The sequence below is a fragment of the Triturus cristatus genome, chromosome 12, assembly GCF_964204655.1.
Source record: "Triturus cristatus chromosome 12, aTriCri1.1, whole genome shotgun sequence".
Lineage (NCBI taxonomy): Eukaryota > Metazoa > Chordata > Amphibia > Caudata > Salamandridae > Triturus > Triturus cristatus.
In genome coordinates, this window is record NC_140595.1 from 268065772 (window position 1) to 268082630 (window position 16859).

The following is a 16859-nucleotide window of genomic DNA, read 5'->3' on the forward strand; positions in this document are numbered from 1 at the left end:
TTTTGTCTCAGCAACGCAGAGAGATTCTCCTCTGCAACACTGCCTCTGCTGGCCATGCAATATAACCTGCAGATGGAAAAGTCCACCGTTAGTCCATTATTAGAACTTGAATACTTCCAAACTAAAGACAACACTACCAAATAAAATTATTTTCATAAAGCGTTAATAATTAGTACAATAGAGTCTGTAATATTGTGAAAAATCAAAGTTCACTAAATTCTATTTTCCATTTTAATTTCAACCTAGCACACTTCTCTCAATCCTATGCCTCATTTGCTACCACTCTCTACACGACTCTAGCACCTATATGAGGACGTAGTTAGAAAGATCTCTTTACCAGCTGAGTGACAGCGAACCCTTCTCACTAGAATTCTTTTAGGTTATGGTACACCAATAGCAATTCAGTGATCTGATAAGTTAAGGGAGGAAGGTTTATGCTACAGTTAATGGAAATAATAAAAACTACGAGTAACAGATTCTAACATCTTCATTTTATCACAACCCTATCAGTTAACCAATATTGCTACCGTCTTGAAAAGTTACATTATGCGGAAGACCCAACTAAAAGGTCCTGAGAGCCATCAGACGTTATGAACTTCTTTTAGTGAGAGCAAAACGATTAAAAGCGAGTTTGACTTACCATATAAATTGATAGAGGCATGCAGAAGGCTGATGAGTTTGATTTCTTTTTTTTTTTGTCTCAGCAACGCAGAGAGATTCTCCTCTGCAACACTGCCTCTGCTGGCCATGCAATATAACCTGCAGATGGAAAAGTCCACCGTTAGTCCATTATTAGAACTTGAATACTTCCAAACTAAAGACAACACTACCAAATAAAATTATTTCCATAAAGTGTTAATAATTAGTACAATAGAGTCTGTAATATTGTGAAAATTCAAAGTTCACTAAAAATTCTATTTTCCATTTTAATTTCAACCTAGCACACTTCTCTCAATCCTATGCCTCATTTGCTACCACTCTCTACACGACTCTAGCACCTATATGAGGACGTAGATAGAAAGATCTCTTTACCAGCTAAGTGACAGCGAACCCTTCTCACTAGAATTCTTTTAGGTTATGGTACACCAAAAGCAATTCAGTGATCTGATAAGTTAAGGGAGGAAGGTTTATGCTACAGTTAATGGAAATAATAAAAACTACGAGTAACAGATTCTAACATCTTCATTTTATCACAACCCTATCAGTTAACCAATATTGCTACCGTCTTGAAAAGTTATATTATGCGGAAGACGCAACTAAAAGGTCCTGAGAGCCATCAGACGTTATGAACATCTTTTAGTGAGAGCAAAACGATTAAAAGCGAGTTTGACTTACCATATAAATTGATAGAGGCATGCAGAAGGCTGATTTCTTTTTTTTTTGTCTCAGCAACGCAGAGAGATTCTGCAACACTGCCTCTGCTGGCCATGCAATATAACCTGCAGATGGAAAAGTCCACCGTTAGTCCATTATTAGAACTTGAATACTTCCAAACTAAAGACAACACTACCAAATAAAATTATTTTCATAAAGCGTTAATAATTAGTACAATAGAGTCTGTAATATTGTGAAAAATCAAAGTTCACTAAAAATTCTATTTTCCATTTTAATTTCAACCTAGCACACTTCTCTCAATCCTATGCCTCATTTGCTACCACTCTCTACACGACTCTAGCACCTATATGAGGACGTAGATAGAAAGATCTCTTTACCAGCTAAGTGACAGCGAACCCTTCTCACTAGAATTCTTTTAGGTTATGGTACACCAATAGCAATTCAGTGATCTGATAAGTTAAGGGAGGAAGGTTTATGCTACAGTTAATGGAAATAATAAAAACTACGAGTAACAGATTCTAACATCTTCATTTTATCACAACCCTATCAGTTAACCAATATTGCTACCGTCTTGAAAAGTTATATTATGCGGAAGACCCGACTAAAAGGTCCTGAGAGCCATCAGACGTTATGAACATCTTTTAGTGAGAGCAAAACGATTAAAAGCGAGTTTGACTTACCATATAAATTGATAGAGGCATGCAGAAGGCTGATGAGTTTGATTTCTTTTTTTTTTTGTCTCAGCAACGCAGAGAGATTCTCCTCTGCAACACTGCCTCTGCTGGCCATGCAATATAACCTGCAGATGGAAAAGTCCACCATTAGTCCATTATTAGAACTTGAATACTTCCAAACTAAAGACAACACTACCAAATAAAATTATTTTCATAAAGCGTTAATAATTAGTACAATAGAGTCTGTAATATTGTGAAAAATCAAAGTTCACTAAAAATTCTATTTTCCATTTTAATTTCAACCTAGCACACTTCTCTCAATCCTATGCCTCATTTGCTACCACTCTCTACATGACTCTAGCACCTATATGAGGACGTAGATAGAAAGATCTCTTTACCAGCTAAGTGACAGCGAACCCTTCTCACTAGAATTCTTTTAGGTTATGGTACACCAATAGCAATTCAGTGATCTGATAAGTTAAGGGAGGAAGGTTTATGCTACAGTTAATGGAAATAATAAAAACTACGAGTAACAGATTCTAACATCTTCATTTTATCACAACCCTATCAGTTAACCAATATTGCTACCGTCTTGAAAAGTTATATTATGCGGAAGACCCAAATAAAAGGTCCTGAGAGCCATCAGACGTTATGAACTTCTTTTAGTGAGAGCAAAACGATTAAAAGCGAGTTTGACTTACCATATAAATTGATAGAGGCATGCAGAAGGCTGATGAGTTTGATTTCTTTTTTTTTTTTGTCTCAGCAACGCAGAGAGATTCTCCTCTGCAACACTGCCTCTGCTGGCCATGCAATATAACCTGCAGATGGAAAAGTCCACCGTTAGTCCATTATTAGAACTTGAATACTTCCAAACTAAAGACAACACTACCAAATAAAATTATTTTCATAAAGCGTTAATAATTAGTACAATAGAGTCTGTAATATTGTGAAAAATCAAAGTTCACTAAATTCTATTTTCCATTTTAATTTCAACCTAGCACACTTCTCTCAATCCTATGCCTCATTTGCTACCACTCTCTACACGACTCTAGCACCTATATGAGGACGTAGATAGAAAGATCTCTTTACCAGCTGAGTGACTGCGAACCCTTCTCACTAGAATTCTTTTAGGTTATGGTACACCAATAGCAATTCAGTGATCTGATAAGTTAAGGGAGGAAGGTTTATGCTACAGTTAATGGAAATAATAAAAACTACGAGTAACAGATTCTATCATCTTCATTTTATCACAACCCTATCAGTTAACCAATATTGCTACCGTCTTGAAAAGTTATATTATGCGGAAGACCCAACTAAAAGGTCCTGAGAGCCATCAGACGTTATGAACTTCTTTTAGTGAGAGCAAAACGATTAAAAGCGAGTTTGACTTACCATATAAATTGATAGAGGCATGCAGAAGGCTGATGAGTTTGATTACTTTTTTTTTTTGTCTCAGCAACGCAGAGAGATTCTCCTCTGCAACACTGCCTCTGCTGGCCATGCAATATAACCTGCAGATGGAAAAGTCCACCGTTAGTCCATTATTAGAACTTGAATACTTCCAAACTAAAGACAACACTACCAAATAAAATTATTTTCATAAAGCGTTAATAATTAGTACAATAGAGTCTGTAATATTGTGAAAAATCAAAGTTCACTAAATTCTATTTTCCATTTTAATTTCAACCTAGCACACTTCTCTCAATCCTATGCCTCATTTGCTACCACTCTCTACACGACTCTAGCACCTATATGAGGACGTAGTTAGAAAGATCTCTTTACCAGCTGAGTGACAGCGAACCCTTCTCACTAGAATTCTTTTAGGTTATGGTACACCAATAGCAATTCAGTGATCTGATAAGTTAAGGGAGGAAGGTTTATGCTACAGTTAATGGAAATAATAAAAACTACGAGTAACAGATTCTAACATCTTCATTTTATCACAACCCTATCAGTTAACCAATATTGCTACCGTCTTGAAAAGTTACATTATGCGGAAGACCCAACTAAAAGGTCCTGAGAGCCATCAGACGTTATGAACTTCTTTTAGTGAGAGCAAAACGATTAAAAGCGAGTTTGACTTACCATATAAATTGATAGAGGCATGCAGAAGGCTGATGAGTTTGATTTCTTTTTTTTTTTGTCTCAGCAACGCAGAGAGATTCTCCTCTGCAACACTGCCTCTGCTGGCCATGCAATATAACCTGCAGATGGAAAAGTCCACCGTTAGTCCATTATTAGAACTTGAATACTTCCAAACTAAAGACAACACTACCAAATAAAATTATTTCCATAAAGTGTTAATAATTAGTACAATAGAGTCTGTAATATTGTGAAAATTCAAAGTTCACTAAAAATTCTATTTTCCATTTTAATTTCAACCTAGCACACTTCTCTCAATCCTATGCCTCATTTGCTACCACTCTCTACACGACTCTAGCACCTATATGAGGACGTAGATAGAAAGATCTCTTTACCAGCTAAGTGACAGCGAACCCTTCTCACTAGAATTCTTTTAGGTTATGGTACACCAAAAGCAATTCAGTGATCTGATAAGTTAAGGGAGGAAGGTTTATGCTACAGTTAATGGAAATAATAAAAACTACGAGTAACAGATTCTAACATCTTCATTTTATCACAACCCTATCAGTTAACCAATATTGCTACCGTCTTGAAAAGTTATATTATGCGGAAGACGCAACTAAAAGGTCCTGAGAGCCATCAGACGTTATGAACATCTTTTAGTGAGAGCAAAACGATTAAAAGCGAGTTTGACTTACCATATAAATTGATAGAGGCATGCAGAAGGCTGATTTCTTTTTTTTTTGTCTCAGCAACGCAGAGAGATTCTGCAACACTGCCTCTGCTGGCCATGCAATATAACCTGCAGATGGAAAAGTCCACCGTTAGTCCATTATTAGAACTTGAATACTTCCAAACTAAAGACAACACTACCAAATAAAATTATTTTCATAAAGCGTTAATAATTAGTACAATAGAGTCTGTAATATTGTGAAAAATCAAAGTTCACTAAAAATTCTATTTTCCATTTTAATTTCAACCTAGCACACTTCTCTCAATCCTATGCCTCATTTGCTACCACTCTCTACACGACTCTAGCACCTATATGAGGACGTAGATAGAAAGATCTCTTTACCAGCTAAGTGACAGCGAACCCTTCTCACTAGAATTCTTTTAGGTTATGGTACACCAATAGCAATTCAGTGATCTGATAAGTTAAGGGAGGAAGGTTTATGCTACAGTTAATGGAAATAATAAAAACTACGAGTAACAGATTCTAACATCTTCATTTTATCACAACCCTATCAGTTAACCAATATTGCTACCGTCTTGAAAAGTTATATTATGCGGAAGACCCGACTAAAAGGTCCTGAGAGCCATCAGACGTTATGAACATCTTTTAGTGAGAGCAAAACGATTAAAAGCGAGTTTGACTTACCATATAAATTGATAGAGGCATGCAGAAGGCTGATGAGTTTGATTTCTTTTTTTTTTTGTCTCAGCAACGCAGAGAGATTCTCCTCTGCAACACTGCCTCTGCTGGCCATGCAATATAACCTGCAGATGGAAAAGTCCACCATTAGTCCATTATTAGAACTTGAATACTTCCAAACTAAAGACAACACTACCAAATAAAATTATTTTCATAAAGCGTTAATAATTAGTACAATAGAGTCTGTAATATTGTGAAAAATCAAAGTTCACTAAAAATTCTATTTTCCATTTTAATTTCAACCTAGCACACTTCTCTCAATCCTATGCCTCATTTGCTACCACTCTCTACATGACTCTAGCACCTATATGAGGACGTAGATAGAAAGATCTCTTTACCAGCTAAGTGACAGCGAACCCTTCTCACTAGAATTCTTTTAGGTTATGGTACACCAATAGCAATTCAGTGATCTGATAAGTTAAGGGAGGAAGGTTTATGCTACAGTTAATGGAAATAATAAAAACTACGAGTAACAGATTCTAACATCTTCATTTTATCACAACCCTATCAGTTAACCAATATTGCTACCGTCTTGAAAAGTTATATTATGCGGAAGACCCAAATAAAAGGTCCTGAGAGCCATCAGACGTTATGAACTTCTTTTAGTGAGAGCAAAACGATTAAAAGCGAGTTTGACTTACCATATAAATTGATAGAGGCATGCAGAAGGCTGATGAGTTTGATTTCTTTTTTTTTTTTGTCTCAGCAACGCAGAGAGATTCTCCTCTGCAACACTGCCTCTGCTGGCCATGCAATATAACCTGCAGATGGAAAAGTCCACCGTTAGTCCATTATTAGAACTTGAATACTTCCAAACTAAAGACAACACTACCAAATAAAATTATTTTCATAAAGCGTTAATAATTAGTACAATAGAGTCTGTAATATTGTGAAAAATCAAAGTTCACTAAATTCTATTTTCCATTTTAATTTCAACCTAGCACACTTCTCTCAATCCTATGCCTCATTTGCTACCACTCTCTACACGACTCTAGCACCTATATGAGGACGTAGATAGAAAGATCTCTTTACCAGCTGAGTGACTGCGAACCCTTCTCACTAGAATTCTTTTAGGTTATGGTACACCAATAGCAATTCAGTGATCTGATAAGTTAAGGGAGGAAGGTTTATGCTACAGTTAATGGAAATAATAAAAACTACGAGTAACAGATTCTATCATCTTCATTTTATCACAACCCTATCAGTTAACCAATATTGCTACCGTCTTGAAAAGTTATATTATGCGGAAGACCCAACTAAAAGGTCCTGAGAGCCATCAGACGTTATGAACTTCTTTTAGTGAGAGCAAAACGATTAAAAGCGAGTTTGACTTACCATATAAATTGATAGAGGCATGCAGAAGGCTGATGAGTTTGATTTCTTTTTTTTTTTGTCTCAGCAACGCAGAGAGATTCTCCTCTGCAACACTGCCTCTGCTGGCCATGCAATATAACCTGCAGATGGAAAAGTCCACCGTTAGTCCATTATTAGAACTTGAATACTTCCAAACTAAAGACAACACTACCAAATAAAATTATTTCCATAAAGTGTTAATAATTAGTACAATAGAGTCTGTAATATTGTGAAAATTCAAAGTTCACTAAAAATTCTATTTTCCATTTTAATTTCAACCTAGCACACTTCTCTCAATCCTATGCCTCATTTGCTACCACTCTCTACACGACTCTAGCACCTATATGAGGACGTAGATAGAAAGATCTCTTTACCAGCTAAGTGACAGCGAACCCTTCTCACTAGAATTCTTTTAGGTTATGGTACACCAATAGCAATTCAGTGATCTGATAAGTTAAGGGAGGAAGGTTTATGCTACAGTTAATGGAAATAATAAAAACTACGAGTAACAGATTCTAACATCTTCATTTTATCACAACCCCATCAGTTAACCAATACTGCTACCGTCTTGAAAAGTTATATTATGCGGAAGACCCAACTAAAAGGTCCTGAGAGCCATCAGACGTTATGAACTTCTTTTAGTGAGAGCAAAACGATTAAAAGCGAGTTTGACTTACCATATAAATTGATAGAGGCATGCAGAAGGCTGATGAGTTTGATTTCTTTTTTTTTTTGTCTCAGCAACGCAGAGAGATTCTCCTCTGCAACACTGCCTCTGCTGGCCATGCAATATAACCTGCAGATGGAAAAGTCCACCGTTAGTCCATTATTAGAACTTGAATACTTCCAAACTAAAGACAACACTACCAAATAAAATTATTTCCATAAAGTGTTAATAATTAGTACAATAGAGTCTGTAATATTGTGAAAATTCAAAGTTCACTAAAAATTCTATTTTCCATTTTAATTTCAACCTAGCACACTTCTCTCAATCCTATGCCTCATTTGCTACCACTCTCTACACGACTCTAGCACCTATATGAGGACGTAGATAGAAAGATCTCTTTACCAGCTAAGTGACAGCGAACCCTTCTCACTAGAATTCTTTTAGGTTATGGTACACCAATAGCAATTCAGTGATCTGATAAGTTAAGGGAGGAAGGTTTATGCTACAGTTAATGGAAATAATAAAAACTACGAGTAACACATTCTAACATCTTCATTTTATTACAACCCTATCAGTTAACCAATATTGCTACCGTCTTGAAAAGTTATATTATGCGGAAGACCCAACTAAAAGGTCCTGAGAGCCATCAGACGTTATGAACTTCTTTTAGTGAGAGCAAAACGATTAAAAGCGAGTTTGACTTACCATATAAATTGATAGAGGCATGCAGAAGGCTGATGAGTTTGATTTCTTTTTTTTTTTGTCTCAGCAACGCAGAGAGATTCTCCTCTGCAACACTGCATCTGCTGGCCATGCAATATAACCTGCAGATGGAAAAGTCCACCGTTAGTCCATTATTAGAACTTGAATACTTCCAAACTAAAGACAACAATACCAAATAAAATTATTTTCATAAAGCGTTAATAATTAGTACAATAGAGTCTGTAATATTGTGAAAAATCAAAATTCACTAAAAATTCTATTTTCCATTTTAATTTCAACCTAGCACACTTCTCTCAATCCTATGCCTCATTTGCTACCACTCTCTACACGACTCTAGCACCTATATGAGGACGTAGATAGAAAGATCTCTTTACCAGCTAAGTGACAGCGAACCCTTCTCACTAGAATTCTTTTAGGTTATGGTACACCAAAAGCAATTCAGTGATCTGATAAGTTAAGGGAGGAAGGTTTATGCTACAGTTAATGGAAATAATAAAAACTACGAGTAACAGATTCTAACATCTTCATTTTATCACAACCCTATCAGTTAACCAATATTGCTACCGTCTTGAAAAGTTATATTATGCGGAAGACCCAACTAATAGGTCCTGAGAGCCATCAGACGTTGTGAACATCTTTTAGTGAGAGCAAAACGATTAAAAGCGAGTTTGACTTACCATATAAATTGATAGAGGCATGCAGAAGGCTGATGAGTTTGATTTCTTTTTTTTTTTGTCTCAGCAACGCAGAGAGATTCTCCTCTGCAACACTGCCTCTGCTGGCCATGCAATATAACCTGCAGATGGAAAAGTCCACCATTAGTCCATTATTAGAACTTGAATACTTCCAAACTAAAGACAACACTACCAAATAAAATTATTTTCATAAAGCGTTAATAATTAGTACAATAGAGTCTGTAATATTGTGAAAAATCAAAGTTCACTAAAAATTCTATTTTCCATTTTAATTTCAACCTAGCACACTTCTCTCAATCCTATGCCTCATTTGCTACCACTCTCTACACGACTCTAGCACCTATATGAGGACGTAGATAGAAAGATCTCTTTACCAGCTAAGTGACAGCGAACCCTTCTCACTAGAATTCTTTTAGGTTATGGTACACCAATAGCAATTCAGTGATCTGATAAGTTAAGGGAGGAAGGTTTATGCTACAGTTAATGGAAATAATAAAAACTACGAGTAACAGATTCTAACATCTTCATTTTATCACAACCCCATCAGTTAACCAATACTGCTACCGTCTTGAAAAGTTATATTATGCGGAAGACCCAACTAAAAGGTCCTGAGAGCCATCAGACGTTATGAACTTCTTTTAGTGAGAGCAAAACGATTAAAAGCGAGTTTGACTTACCATATAAATTGATAGAGGCATGCAGAAGGCTGATGAGTTTGATTTCTTTTTTTTTTTGTCTCAGCAATGCAGAGAGATTCTCCTCTGCAACACTGCCTCTGCTGGCCATGCAATATAACCTGCAGATGGAAAAGTCCACCGTTAGTCCATTATTAGAACTTGAATACTTCCAAACTAAAGACAACACTACCAAATAAAATTATTTCCATAAAGTGTTAATAATTAGTACAATAGAGTCTGTAATATTGTGAAAATTCAAAGTTCACTAAAAATTCTATTTTCCATTTTAATTTCAACCTAGCACACTTCTCTCAATCCTATGCCTCATTTGCTACCACTCTCTACACGACTCTAGCACCTATATGAGGACGTAGATAGAAAGATCTCTTTACCAGCTAAGTGACAGCGAACCCTTCTCACTAGAATTCTTTTAGGTTATGGTACACCAATAGCAATTCAGTGATCTGATAAGTTAAGGGAGGAAGGTTTATGCTACAGTTAATGGAAATAATAAAAACTACGAGTAACACATTCTAACATCTTCATTTTATTACAACCCTATCAGTTAACCAATATTGCTACCGTCTTGAAAAGTTATATTATGCGGAAGACCCAACTAAAAGGTCCTGAGAGCCATCAGACGTTATGAACTTCTTTTAGTGAGAGCAAAACGATTAAAAGCGAGTTTGACTTACCATATAAATTGATAGAGGCATGCAGAAGGCTGATGAGTTTGATTTCTTTTTTTTTTTGTCTCAGCAACGCAGAGAGATTCTCCTCTGCAACACTGCATCTGCTGGCCATGCAATATAACCTGCAGATGGAAAAGTCCACCGTTAGTCCATTATTAGAACTTGAATACTTCCAAACTAAAGACAACAATACCAAATAAAATTATTTTCATAAAGCGTTAATAATTAGTACAATAGAGTCTGTAATATTGTGAAAAATCAAAATTCACTAAAAATTCTATTTTCCATTTTAATTTCAACCTAGCACACTTCTCTCAATCCTATGCCTCATTTGCTACCACTCTCTACACGACTCTAGCACCTATATGAGGACGTAGATAGAAAGATCTCTTTACCAGCTAAGTGACAGCGAACCCTTCTCACTAGAATTCTTTTAGGTTATGGTACACCAAAAGCAATTCAGTGATCTGATAAGTTAAGGGAGGAAGGTTTATGCTACAGTTAATGGAAATAATAAAAACTACGAGTAACAGATTCTAACATCTTCATTTTATCACAACCCTATCAGTTAACCAATATTGCTACCGTCTTGAAAAGTTATATTATGCGGAAGACCCAACTAATAGGTCCTGAGAGCCATCAGACGTTGTGAACATCTTTTAGTGAGAGCAAAACGATTAAAAGCGAGTTTGACTTACCATATAAATTGATAGAGGCATGCAGAAGGCTGATGAGTTTGATTTCTTTTTTTTTTTGTCTCAGCAACGCAGAGAGATTCTCCTCTGCAACACTGCCTCTGCTGGCCATGCAATATAACCTGCAGATGGAAAAGTCCACCGTTAGTCCATTATTAGAACTTGAATACTTCCAAACTAAAGACAACACTACCAAATAAAATTATTTCCATAAAGTGTTAATAATTAGTACAATAGAGTCTGTAATATTGTGAAAATTCAAAGTTCACTAAAAATTCTATTTTCCATTTTAATTTCAACCTAGCACACTTCTCTCAATCCTATGCCTCATTTGCTACCACTCTCTACATGACTCTAGCACCTATATGAGGACGTAGATAGAAAGATCTCTTTACCAGCTAAGTGACAGCGAACCCTTCTCACTAGAATTCTTTTAGGTTATGGTACACCAATAGCAATTCAGTGATCTGATAAGTTAAGGGAGGAAGGTTTATGCTACAGTTAATGGAAATAATAAAAACTACGAGTAACAGATTCTAACATCTTCATTTTATCACAACCCTATCAGTTAACCAATATTGCTACCGTCTTGAAAAGTTACATTATGCGGAAGACCCAACTAAAAGGTCCTGAGAGCCATCAGACGTTATGAACTTCTTTTAGTGAGAGCAAAACGATTAAAAGCGAGTTTGACTTACCATATAAATTGATAGAGGCATGCAGAAGGCTGATGAGTTTGATTTCTTTTTTTTTTGTCTCAGCAACGCAGAGAGATTCTCCTCTGCAACACTGCCTCTGCTGGCCATGCAATATAACCTGCAGATGGAAAAGTCCACCGTTAGTCCATTATTAGAACTTGAATACTTCCAAACTAAAGACAACACTACCACGTAAAATTATTTCCATAAAGTGTTAATAATTAGTACAATAGAGTCTGTAATATTGTGAAAATTCAAAGTTCACTAAAAATTCTATTTTCCATTTTAATTTCAACCTAGCACACTTCTCTCAATCCTATGCCTCATTTGCTACCACTCTCTACATGACTCTAGCACCTATATGAGGACGTAGATAGAAAGATCTCTTTACCAGCTAAGTGACAGCGAACCCTTCTCACTAGAATTCTTTTAGGTTATGGTACACCAATAGCAATTCAGTGATCTGATAAGTTAAGGGAGGAAGGTTTATGCTACAGTTAATGGAAATAATAAAAACTACGAGTAACAGATTCTAACATCTTCATTTTATCACAACCCTATCAGTTAACCAATATTGCTACCGTCTTGAAAAGTTATATTATGCGGAAGACCCAAATAAAAGGTCCTGAGAGCCATCAGACGTTATGAACTTCTTTTAGTGAGAGCAAAACGATTAAAAGCGAGTTTGACTTACCATATAAATTGATAGAGGCATGCAGAAGGCTGATGAGTTTGATTTCTTTTTTTTTTTTGTCTCAGCAACTCAGATAGATTCTCCTCTGCAACACTGCCTCTGCTGGCCATGCAATATAACCTGCAGATGGAAAAGTCCACAGTTAGTCCATTATTAGAACTTGAATACTTCCAAACTAAAGACAACACTACCAAATAAAATTATTTTCATAAAGCGTTAATAATTAGTACAATAGAGTCTGTAATATTGTGAAAAATCAAAGTTCACTAAATTCTATTTTCCATTTTAATTTCAACCTAGCACACTTCTCTCAATCCTATGCCTCATTTGCTACCACTCTCTACACGACTCTAGCACCTATATGAGGACGTAGATAGAAAGATCTCTTTACCAGCTGAGTGACAGCGAACCCTTCTCACTAGAATTCTTTTAGGTTATGGTACACCAATAGCAATTCAGTGATCTGATAAGTTAAGGGAGGAAGGTTTATGCTACAGTTAATGGAAATAATAAAAACTACGAGTAACAGATTCTATCATCTTCATTTTATCACAACCCTATCAGTTAACCAATATTGCTACCGTCTTGAAAAGTTATATTATGCGGAAGACCCAACTAAAAGGTCCTGAGAGCCATCAGACGTTATGAACTTCTTTTAGTGAGAGCAAAACGATTAAAAGCGAGTTTGACTTACCATATAAATTGATAGAGGCATGCAGAAGGCTGATGAGTTTGATTACTTTTTTTTTTTGTCTCAGCAACGCAGAGAGATTCTCCTCTGCAACACTGCCTCTGCTGGCCATGCAATATAACCTGCAGATGGAAAAGTCCACCGTTAGTCCATTATTAGAACTTGAATACTTCCAAACTAAAGACAACACTACCAAATAAAATTATTTTCATAAAGCGTTAATAATTAGTACAATAGAGTCTGTAATATTGTGAAAAATCAAAGTTCACTAAATTCTATTTTCCATTTTAATTTCAACCTAGCACACTTCTCTCAATCCTATGCCTCATTTGCTACCACTCTCTACACGACTCTAGCACCTATATGAGGACGTAGTTAGAAAGATCTCTTTACCAGCTGAGTGACAGCGAACCCTTCTCACTAGAATTCTTTTAGGTTATGGTACACCAATAGCAATTCAGTGATCTGATAAGTTAAGGGAGGAAGGTTTATGCTACAGTTAATGGAAATAATAAAAACTACGAGTAACAGATTCTAACATCTTCATTTTATCACAACCCTATCAGTTAACCAATATTGCTACCGTCTTGAAAAGTTACATTATGCGGAAGACCCAACTAAAAGGTCCTGAGAGCCATCAGACGTTATGAACTTCTTTTAGTGAGAGCAAAACGATTAAAAGCGAGTTTGACTTACCATATAAATTGATAGAGGCATGCAGAAGGCTGATGAGTTTGATTTCTTTTTTTTTTGTCTCAGCAACGCAGAGAGATTCTCCTCTGCAACACTGCCTCTGCTGGCCATGCAATATAACCTGCAGATGGAAAAGTCCACCGTTAGTCCATTATTAGAACTTGAATACTTCCAAACTAAAGACAACACTACCAAATAAAATTATTTCCATAAAGTGTTAATAATTAGTACAATAGAGTCTGTAATATTGTGAAAATTCAAAGTTCACTAAAAATTCTATTTTCCATTTTAATTTCAACCTAGCACACTTCTCTCAATCCTATGCCTCATTTGCTACCACTCTCTACACGACTCTAGCACCTATATGAGGACGTAGATAGAAAGATCTCTTTACCAGCTAAGTGACAGCGAACCCTTCTCACTAGAATTCTTTTAGGTTATGGTACACCAAAAGCAATTCAGTGATCTGATAAGTTAAGGGAGGAAGGTTTATGCTACAGTTAATGGAAATAATAAAAACTACGAGTAACAGATTCTAACATCTTCATTTTATCACAACCCTATCAGTTAACCAATATTGCTACCGTCTTGAAAAGTTACATTATGCAGAAGACCCAACTAAAAGGTCCTGAGAGCCATCAGACGTTATGAACTTCTTTTAGTGAGAGCAAAACGATTAAAAGCGAGTTTGACTTACCATATAAATTGATAGAGGCATGCAGAAGGCTGATGAGTTTGATTTCTTTTTTTTTTTGTCTCAGCAACGCAGAGAGATTCTCCTCTGCAACTCAGAGAGATTCTCCTCTGCAACACTGCCTCTGCTGGCCATGCAATATAACCTACAGATGGAAAAGTCCACCGTTAGTCCATTATTAGAACTTGAATACTTCCAAACTAAAGACAACACTACCAAATAAAATTATTTCCATGAAGTGTTAATAATTAGCACAATAGAGTCTGTAATATCGTGAAAATTCAAAGTTCACTAAAAATTCTATTTTCCATTTTAATTTCAACCTAGCACACTTCTCTCAATCCTATGCCTCATTTGCTACCACTCTCTACATGACTCTAGCACCTATATGAGGACGTAGATAGAAAGATCTCTTTACCAGCTAAGTGACAGCAAACCCTTCTCACTAGAATTCTTTTAGGTTATGGTACACCAATAGCAATTCAGTGATCTGATAAGTTAAGGGAGGAAGGTTTATGCTACAGTTAATGGAAATAATAAAAACTACGAGTAACAGATTCTAACATCTTCATTTTATCACAACCCTATCAGTTAACCAATATTGCTACCGTCTTGAAAAGTTATATTATGCGGAAGACCCAACTAAAAGGTCCTGAGAGCCATCAGACGTTATGAACTTCTTTTAGTGAGAGCAAAACGATTAAAAGCGAGTTTGACTTACCATATAAATTGATAGAGGCATGCAGAAGGCTGATGAGTTTGATTTCTTTTTTTTTTTGTCTCAGCAACGCAGAGAGATTCTCCTCTGCAACTCAGAGAGATTCTCCTCTGCAACACTGCCTCTGCTGGCCATGCAATATAACCTGCAGATGGAAAAGTCCACCGTTAGTCCATTATTAGAACTTGAATACTTCCAAACTAAAGACAACACTACCAAATAAAATTATTTCCATAAAGTGTTAATAATTAGTACAATAGAGTCTGTAATATTGTGAAAATTCAAAGTTCACTAAAAATTCTATTTTCCATTTTAATTTCAACCTAGCACACTTCTCTCAATCCTATGCCTCATTTGCTACCACTCTCTACATGACTCTAGCACCTATATGAGGACGTAGATAGAAAGATCTCTTTACCATCTAAGTGACAGCGAACCCTTCTCACTAGAATTCTTTTAGGTTATGGTACACCAATAGCAATTCAGTGATCTGATAAGTTAAGGGAGGAAGGTTTATGCTACAGTTAATGGAAATAATAAAAACTACGAGTAACAGATTCTAACATCTTCATTTTATCACAACCCTATCAGTTAACCAATATTGCTACCGTCTTGAAAAGTTACATTATGCGGAAGACCCAACTAAAAGGTCCTGAGAGCCATCAGACGTTATGAACTTCTTTTAGTGAGAGCAAAACGATTAAAAGCGAGTTTGACTTACCATATAAATTGATAGAGGCATGCAGAAGGCTGATGAGTTTGATTTCTTTTTTTTTTGTCTCAGCAATGCAGAGAGATTCTCCTCTGCAACTCAGAGAGATTCTCCTCTGCAACACTGCCTCTGCTGGCCATGCAATATAACCTACAGATGGAAAAGTCCACCGTTAGTCCATTATTAGAACTTGAATACTTCCAAACTAAAGACAACACTACCAAATAAAATTATTTCCATGAAGTGTTAATAATTAGCACAATAGAGTCTGTAATATCGTGAAAATTCAAAGTTCACTAAAAATTCTATTTTCCATTTTAATTTCAACCTAGCACACTTCTCTCAATCCTATGCCTCATTTGCTACCACTCTCTACATGACTCTAGCACCTATATGAGGACGTAGATAGAAAGATCTCTTTACCAGCTAAGTGACAGCAAACCCTTCTCACTAGAATTCTTTTAGGTTATGGTACACCAATAGCAATTCAGTGATCTGATAAGTTAAGGGAGGAAGGTTTATGCTACAGTTAATGGAAATAATAAAAACTACGAGTAACAGATTCTAACATCTTCATTTTATCACAACCCTATCAGTTAACCAATATTGCTACCGTCTTGAAAAGTTATATTATGCGGAAGACCCAACTAAAAGGTCCTGAGAGCCATCAGACGTTATGAACTTCTTTTAGTGAGAGCAAAACGATTAAAAGCGAGTTTGACTTACCATATAAATTGATAGAGGCATGCAGAAGGCTGATGAGTTTGATTTCTTTTTTTTTTTGTCTCAGCAACGCAGAGAGATTCTCCTCTGCAACTCAGAGAGATTCTCCTCTGCAACACTGCCTCTGCTGGCCATGCAATATAACCTGCAGATGGAAAAGTCCACCGTTAGTCCATTATTAGAACTTGAATACTTCCAAACTAAAGAC